The sequence below is a fragment of the Dioscorea cayenensis genome, chromosome 21 (genome assembly GCF_009730915.1).
Source record: "Dioscorea cayenensis subsp. rotundata cultivar TDr96_F1 chromosome 21, TDr96_F1_v2_PseudoChromosome.rev07_lg8_w22 25.fasta, whole genome shotgun sequence".
Taxonomy (NCBI): Eukaryota; Viridiplantae; Streptophyta; class Magnoliopsida; order Dioscoreales; family Dioscoreaceae; genus Dioscorea; species Dioscorea cayenensis.
Window position 1 is genome coordinate 1,403,398 of NC_052491.1, and position 9,360 is coordinate 1,412,757.

The 9,360-nt window shown below is 34.5% G+C and overlaps 1 long non-coding RNA gene and 1 pseudogene across 1 annotated transcript; both read left to right on the top strand.

Annotated features, from left to right (window-relative positions):
- LOC120252603 overlaps positions 1-9,072 on the top strand; it is a 149,535-nt pseudogene extending 140,463 nt beyond the window's left edge.
- On the top strand, positions 850-7,959 carry LOC120252578. The gene is made up of 4 exons (XR_005534052.1): positions 850-1,155; positions 2,502-2,588; positions 3,914-3,954; positions 7,899-7,959. It is a non-coding gene; the product is annotated as an uncharacterized LOC120252578 (long non-coding RNA).
- Positions 9,073-9,360: the final 288 nt, after the last annotated feature.

Genomic DNA, 9,360 nt, shown 5'->3' on the forward strand with positions numbered 1-9,360 from the left:
CGGGTTTGACAACATTGATATTAATATGACCAAATTCATATATTAATAAGGGGTAAAATGGGTAATTTACAACTATTACCCCTCCATCCCCTTCATCCCCAATATAGGGGGAATCGACCATTACCTTGTGGGGGTTAATAGTAAACCCCCCCAAATAATAATTACTATTTTAAAATTTTTACCAAATATGGGAATGGGGTTCCCCTCTTGGGGGAACCATTACCCCCATCCAAACACCCCCTAACCTTTTTATACAATACCCTCTTAGGCTTTGCTTGGCAGAGAGGGTTTGGAAGGGTTGAGGAGGGTTGAAAACCTCCCATTTTCCTCCATTCATCGACCCACCAAAATGGTGGGTTGGGGAGGGTTAAGTATTTTTTTGATGATTTTGCCCTTATATGATTTCTATAATTACTAACTTTGCCCTTTATATTAGGTTTGAATCAATGTTAGCTTCCCATCACTTCGGCCTTTATTTTGTGGTTTTATGAAAATTGTTGTATTCATTTGTGTTGTTTTTGGTGCTATAGTAATTTTATTACATTTGTTTAGTTTTTTAAAAAATTTTTGATGAAATTTTATGTTGGAATAACAAAGACCCAAACTAAAAATTTTGATTAGTTGTGCAACCACAAAATTAAAAATAATCTAAATGCTTATGCTTTTAGCAACATGAGGGTATTTTGATAATAATAACACATAACCTTACTTTTCTTTATTTCCAAACCAAAAACAAAATGATAACAACCTTTGTTTTACTTTTCCTTCCCCACACAAACAAAGTATGTATTCAACACTTCTTTTTCCTCCCTTTCCCTTCATTTCTTTACTTTATGAACTACCCCACACTCCATCCAAGCAAAGACTTGGGAACTTTTAATCACAAACCCTTCAAAAATAAACCCCCTCCCGAGCAGGCCTTTGGCTTTGCCGGAGAAATTTTTTTCAGTGCCAAAGAGAGGGCGATGATGAGCCGAAGCGGAGGAAGAGAGCTTGGTGAGAGAGGTATGAGAGGAATGAAGAATGAGATCAAGTGTGCCATTGATGCTAGCTAGGCTGATCAGGGCGGCGAAGCTTCTTAGCTTGGGAAAGCAGCGGATGGATCCAATTCGGGAGGAGAATGCTTCTGCCGATGTGCTTTCTCGTCCGTATTGGGTGAGGTGTTTTTTTTTTTTACCTGCTCATTTTGGAGCTTTGAATTTCTCTTGTTTTAGTTTCCGATTTAGGTTTTCTTATGCTTAAGAACATTAGGAAATTTGGAAATTGTTGATTTTGGAGAAGAATTGCGACTTTTTTCTTTCTTGAGAAATTATGGTTGTCTCTGCCATTGGTAGAGTGATAAAAAAAATTAGCCAACTTTACTTTTTATTGTGATTGATCTTTGCTGGGTCTGTTTACTTCCTCATTTCTCAAATCTTTTTCTTATTCATGGATGCCAATAACGTTACACAATATAGAATGTGAAGAAGATGGTGAGACCAAAGATGATGATTGGAAGTTCATGAACTTTGCAGTTGTAGAGTGGTAGATGTGACGCTGGACTATCAGCATTGGAAGTCTACAATATCCATGTTCTTCCTTGATGACCTGGGCCTTAGGATCATGCAATTTGTTTAAATGTGGATGCCTGACTAGAAACTACTTCTACCCCCCCATATGTTTCCACTATGATTAATAAAAGATTCTGCAATTAGTGGATGATTTCATGTTTTCGGCTTGCTTGTCTACATGTTTTGCAATCTCAAAATTTTTTTTCAATCTAATATTCTGGGACTGTACTTTTGTTTAATGTTTGAAAATCAATACATTCATTTATGATATTATTATCGAAAATTTTGCAAATTGCACTTATTCCTTCAAGATAAGCTTTTGCCTTTTCATACATGATTTCTTGCACTTTCTCATCTTGTTTATGCCTTTGAATGTGATAATAATGTGCACCTGTTATTCTTTAGTCCATTATTTTTAAAAAGTGTAATTCTATCTTTTACTTCTAGGAATATAATGTTCGTGATTATAAAGACAAAGTTTTGGATGGGTTTTATGATGCACTTGGGTTGCCTATTTCTGTAAGTGAAGGAAAGATTCCGTCACTAGTGGCTCTCCAAAATGGAAATCTTGTTTTTGAAGCTATTGTTGTCAATCATGCTATTGGTCATGACTTGGTTGAGTTAGAGCAAGTAACACAGTGTTTATTGCTTTATCATGACTTGAAATATTTTGCCTTTCCTTTTTTCTCTTTTTCTTTTTTTGGTACCATTATATTGCCCCTTCCATGTGAAAAAAAAAATCAAATTATGTTAGTAATAAAGGAATTGTTGTTGTAAATCGGTCGCTTTATATGGTGAACTTTGGTTGTATTCATATGGATCATGCTTCTTGTCATTGTTAATGAAGACTTATTATAGTTTTTGCGACAAAAATGTGGTTTTTTTTTCTTATTCTCAATGCCTAATGTCTAACTGCTCACTAATTCTTCTTCTTTTGTTCTATTTTGTTAGGGAATTCTTGGTTGATCTCATGGTGGACCCTAGCAGTCTTATTCCAGCAGATGCACTGAGTGCAAAAAGATGTACCCTTAAGTTCAGGTAATTCATGACTCACTGAAAACCCTCAATTCCTGCACCACAAATAAATCAGGGGAGACTTACCGGATCCAAACAGTTATATGAAAATGTATCGAGCTTCATTATTAGAAAAATAATATCTCAGATAAAAGGTCAAGATATGAGAGAGCAATACTGCATTCTTCTGTTGCAAGTAGTGGAACATCATCCACAACAGTTTGAAGTAGTTCAAGTACAAATGCAAAGGGCTTGTTTTTCTGATCAGCCAAATCAGTTCCCTTCAAAGAAGAAAGGCATTGTTGTAGCGCCTTTTGATGTTAATAATTCGGAGATAAAGCATGATTATCATAGGCTCAGAGAAAGCATTGCCCCATTACCTGCAAGGCCTCAGCATCTGTTCATTTGGAAAATTCCCTTGCTTTCAATGAGGTTCCAAACACAAAGCAATATAAATTTGTGGAAGGAATTTTACCAAGAAAAGAGATAGGAGTGAATGATCTTAATGCTTCCTCTTCTCATCAATCAACTGGAGATGGGAAGGCCTTATTTGATGGTTCTAGTGGAACTGGTATCTCATTTTCCACTGGCAGAGATGAATGGTGCCTTCAGTGCAGGGCGTCCTTCTGAGTTCAACAAATTGAACATTTCTTCTAGTTTACATCAAGATGGTAAGTTGTATATTGGCCAAACTACTTCATAAGCTAATAAACAATTAAATCAACCAGCAGAAACCAAAATAAATAGAAATGAAGACCACATGGCTTTGCAAAGCTCTGCTGAAATGAATGAACGAATAAATGACACTGAAAAACATGATCGGAAGAAGCCTTTGGGTTATAATTTTATGGGGACAGATATGATGACGTTGAGGAACCCACAGTCCTCTTTCTCTCTTCTGGAAGTGAGGTCACGCGGGCTTGATTCAGTGCTTGATGATGTAGTGGAACCAGAAATCCCATGGGAACACCTTGTCACTGGTGAAAGGATTGGTTTAGGTACCATTTTCTTGTTGATAATGAATGATTTCTTAGAATTCTCTCTACATAGATGGACAGATGCTCATATTTAGCATTTCAAAACACCATCAAATTATATTTGATATGTATCTAATCAGGTTAAATCCAGCTAATTTGATTCATATGTATCATTTTACTATTAGGGATCTAATAAGATTGTGAAGCCCTTCTGTTTACAATTGTTAATTATCCATTATCAATGATTGGTTGTTTCACAGTGTTTTACTGAAAAAAGCAAATGAGACCATTTTTCTAGCAGTATTTGTCTTTTAGTGTGTAACATATTTTATTTGCCAATTAATTACATGTTACTTTTGTTTCACTGAACAGGTTCTTACAAGGGAGTGTATTGTGCAAATTGGAATGGCACGGTGAGTTTTTAATTGCGATATCACTTGCACTCTTTATTATTTGAAACCTTTCTGGTTAAATACAAACTATTTGACTTCTTCCAGTTTTGTTTTTAGTGGTACTTTTCTGCTTATTTTATTTTATTTTTTTAAATTGTGACAGTTAATTGGCTTTGTTTTATGGTTGACTATCTTCCAACTTTATTGGATAATAGATTTATGACATTTTGTGTCTAATATGTAATCATTCTTATCTTTGATGCTTTGAGTGCCTATTAGCATGTGATATCTTGGTAATATTAAGGATGAGAAGTGTTTTGAATATTAGACCTTTTTTCTTTTAAGTTTGGCCTAATATTAAGTAGGTTATTGAGGTTTAGCTTAATGGGTTTTATGAGCTACTTCCAGCAAAATGCTCAATGGTTGCATTTGAACATTCAGTAGATGTGCAAAGTGAGGAATTTCATAGTAAGGTTTGATAGTTCGAGTTGAGGATATTTATCACCAAATTATTCGACATGACTAATTAATAATTTTTAATGTTAAATTTTTTGTTTTATATGTTGATTGATTTTGTTATGTTCCTATTTTCCCATGTAGGACAATGGGGATAGAGTCTTATTGTTTGAGAATATCAGTCATGAAGTTGTTTGATTATAGTTTGTATGAGGAAGTAGTACCTAACTGAGTTATTTGGAGCGAGAAAGAGAATTTTTTATAGGTTTGAATCTTGTGTAGTGCATCTATCTGAAAGGAATATTTTGCTCTAGTATAAAACTTGATGCAAGAGATTGGTACCAGTGATGATATGGGTTGTGGAGCAAATGTTCATTAGAGTTTGGCATATGCTATTTTTGGCTGGTAATGGAGTACACTTGATATGATTGTTACAAAGGGAGGTGGCTTCTTGTTTATGATTATTTTAATAGTTCAGATTCTTACATAGTCCTATATGATGTTCATGGTCTGTATCTTAAGTAGTATATGTCCTTTGGCAGTGATAAACTAAAGTGATGCCACGCGAAACAAGCAAGACAGCTTGTCTTAGTGAGAAGGGGTCATCTTAATGAGTCCTTACACACAACTAGCTACAAAATATTGTATTGCCATTCATTTTATTCATTGCATGGCAGCTTTATGAAAAATGTTTGGGCAGTGTGTGTTTAAAGAGATAGGTAGATCCTACTAATATGTGAAGGGGTGCTTTGCTTCATTATGATATTTAAGATTTCTGTGAGTGTTCTTATCTTGTTTATTTTTACTAAATCTGGACATCTTTTGGTAAAAGGATGTTATAATTTGTAATGTCAATGTAACACGTAATCGATGAAGTGGCTGTGAGAAGAAATTCCTTGAGTAGGATTTTGATAGTGATGCTTTGGATGAATTTTGAGAAAAGTGAGTTAATTGTTTTTCTAGGGTGATAATTACATGTTTTGTGTGCCATTTATGTTTTGATGAGGGGCTTTAGTTTTTTATGTGCCATTAGGGGAAAATAATGCGTGGGTTGCATCATCAAATGTTGTTTTTTTATGGGTGTTGTTACTTGCCCTCCCAACTATCAATTGTTTCAAGTTTCTTCCAGTAAAACAGAAAATCCTCTTTCCTTTAAATTAGACAGTGACTAATATGAAGAAATCATTTGCATATTCTTACTCAAAAAAATATTAATATCTTAATTGGTTTCAATGTGGTGTTTGGCATCCTTTCAAATTTGTTGTACAATGGTTGTGCCATCTTCTTGAAAGCTCTAAGGAACATTCCCACTCAATTTTTGATTTCATGGCGGGGAATCTGGCGATGAACTTGAAGCATGGTTGCATTTATTGTTTATTGTTTAAGGGCAATTGTGTTTCCTTGTGGTTTTGTGCCTCATGGATAAGCCATCCTTTTGTTGTGTTTATATAAATTCTTGTCTTTGGGGGATTAGAGGAATTCTTGTGGGTTTGCATCTGTATTTAGTTTGGTTAGGTGCATTTTAACTTTTCTACCTTTTTTCTGACGTGTTGAGCCCAAAGTTTTAGAATGTAATTCTCTGACCTATCAATATGATATTCATATTTGTTATTGGTTTCATGTCGTTGGATGAGAAACTGGGGTGGCTTTGTTTTTGTTTGTGTTATATATAACAAAATTGAACATTAAGCCATCTGGTGTGATGGGCTTGTCGACTTAAGATTGGGGAGCAAATAATGGAGATTTGAAGGGTATAAAGTTTAATGCAATGTTTTTAAGGATATATAGTATTTTTGGTTGTTTTTGAGATATTGGCTAAAGAACTTATTATTTGTTGATTTTACTTTTAAATTTTAAATTGTGCAACACAATGTTTTTTTTATTTCTGTAAAGTTTATCCTTTGACTCATGCAACGGTCTATCAAGTTTTTACAAAATTCTTTACGTCAAATAGTCAAATTGATTAGAGTGAAGGGTTAAATGGTTGATGTGGTGTGTGTAATTTTTTGTAATTTCTTGGTTGAAGTCTTGTTTGAATTGATTTTCTCTGTGTGCTGTCCATGGGCCAAGGGTATGAACTATTTGCACGCTAGCATACCAACAATTGTCCATCATGATCTGAAATTACCAAATCTATTGGTTGACAAGAACTGGACTGTGAAGGTATTTTATTCTTGGTAACCTCAAATACATGGAAACGTTTTAAAATTTGTTCTGCTTTTTGTATCAAGAAAGATGCTAATGTAATTCAGAAAGCAATAGCAGAACCTTGTCTTATTAAGGTTGTGCACCCTCATCCTGAAGTTGGTAGAATAATTAAAAAGAAAAAAAAATGATAATTTCCATTACTTGTGTTCTTATTACTGTTTTGATAGCAGTTCTCCTTGGATTCGTGTAGGATGTTTGTTTATTGTGTCATCTTAGATTGATTGCTGGTAATGTTCTCGGCCTACAGAAAGTGGACTTGGTGCATTTTTGGTGATATTATAGTAAGGGAAACTAGTGCTTATGTGGAAAATTTGGAAGGATTCAACCTTACTATTATAGTGGCAGTATGAGAGGTGGAGTTTGACTGCTTTGGCATTCCCAATGTCTGGGATGTATTGAAGTCTTTGAATTTGAACAAATATTAACTTGTTTTGGAAGACATTATTTGTAAGTTTCCTACTAAGGTATCTGAACCTCTGTATGGATCTTCGGCAGTAGGAAGTTTTATATATCCCATATTTGAACAAGCATATATATATAACACATTCAAATGCAGTACCAAGAAACATAAAATCAACTAAAGTATAGCAATTTGACAATGTAGAATATAGTGTGAGAAATAGAAATGTTAACTATTAATTATATACACACTATTGGATCCACTTAGAACAAGTTTAAAATATTAGATGTAGAGTTTACCTGAACTTTTTGGATCATTGTCATGCCTCTTGGGCCCAATCAAAGAAGTATTGCTTTTGTTTCAAAAATGTATTTGAATATGTTGCTATCTGAATAAGCGAATAATCTACACTGTAGGATATCCACATCCTTCTTCTCATTCTAAAACTTGTTTGCCTAATGTGTGTGTGTATATGCATGTTTTTCTTTGTGGTTTTTTGTTAGTGTTGTCACTATGTTGCCTTCTTGATTGGGATTGGTTACTTGTGTTGATTTGTTGGATATGCTCCTTGTTAGAGCTAAGACGCCCTTCTAAATTATTAGTATAGCCCTTTCTTGTGAATACTGGTCAAAATATTGGGCAAGTTCAAGTTGTACCTTTTGGCCATAGCATCATCCTTAGTTTTCCTTTATGCAGTGTGATCTATTTAGGAAGCCAATAGATATAATCTAATGTCATATACAGACATCCATTCCAAACAAATTTATTTATGTATGTTTGGGAAATGTGACATCTTTAAATGCTGGAATATAATAATAAATGGATATAATCCTTAATTTTCTTGATCAACTGTTACTTTATTAGTTCACATTGATAGTATTCTGATATCAATGTAATGCAGGTCTGTGATTTTGGTCTCTCAAGGTTAAAGCACAGCTCATTTTTATCAACAAAAGTCAACCCGCTGGAATGGTGAGATCTAGTCTTTTGCTCTAATACATTTAGGAAATTATTATTTCTAGTTTGTCAAACTTCTCACATTTAACCTCTCTAAATCTCTGCCCTTATTCTGTTTTTAGCCCAGAATAGATGGCACCAGACTTGTTGCACAGTGAACCATCAAAAGAGAAGTGAGTTTCCTATACTAAAACCTTTGTGACAAGAGCTGTAACAATGGCTAATAAGACAGAAACATAAGTAAACTAACGACGAACTAGTTAAACACAACATATGATAAATTAAAATGAATTATCTATAGTTTTACTTGTTATAGAATTTTTATGATATATCTATGACAGTGATATGCTTAGTTTACAGTTACACATAAGCACCTTAATATTTCCTAGACATTTGGCATTCATGGATGTGTTTGTTAACTTGAGTCGTTCTCTTGTGATGCGTAGCACCTTCAATTTTCTTTCTGTGTTCATCATCTCATATATATATGCATGGCCTCCCATCCCAGGTGTAATGTGTACATCTTTGGATTGATATTATGGGAACTGGTAACTCTGAGGATGCCTTGGTCTGGTTTGAACTCAATGCAGGTGGTGGGTTCTGTTGGCTTCCAGTATCTCCGTCTAGAGATTCCAAAAGTGGTTGATCCTCTCGTGGCCAAAATAATTTGGCATTGCTTGCAAAAGTAAGCACAGTATATATTAATAATGATATGAACTGTTCATATATAACTAGCTCTGTTTTGATATATTTATATATAGATAGGTATTGTAGAATTGTGCTAACTCTGTTTTGTTCTCAACCTTTGCTTTTTGTGAAATGAACATGCAGAGATCCAAATTTGCGTCCTTCCTTTGCGGATCTCACAACAGCTCTCAAGTCTTTACAATGGCTTGTTGTCCCTGCTTATCAGGATGCGCAAAACCCACCTTTGGCACAAGAAAAACCAGCAAACACAACTCCTTGAACATACCAAATGGTAAATAAACTAAGAGTATCCATCCATTTATTACTTTTTGTAGTGCTTAGTTGTGCCCTAAAATCAGGATATGTGAAGTGAAATGCTTGTTTAGTTTGCCTTTTGGGCAAGGGCAAAAAGTAATGCCCACTTGGCCTGTGTTTATAGTTTCTCCTTTGTGGAGACTGACAGGAAATGTTGTTTATGTTCTATACAGTATATACTAGTACTCACAAGTTCGAAGAACTTGCTGTACATGGACTTTTATTAGAGTGTTTTCTTTTGCTATGTGCCCAATTGAAATGGGAAGACTGATTGTGAGGAAAAAGGACTGGCGTTGGGTTGATTGTAAATAAGTTGTGGAAATAATAGTGATGGTACTGAGTTATTGAAGAATGTGGTCTAAGGAATCATTAAGAACTAAACCCCATTTCCTGATTGAATGAAT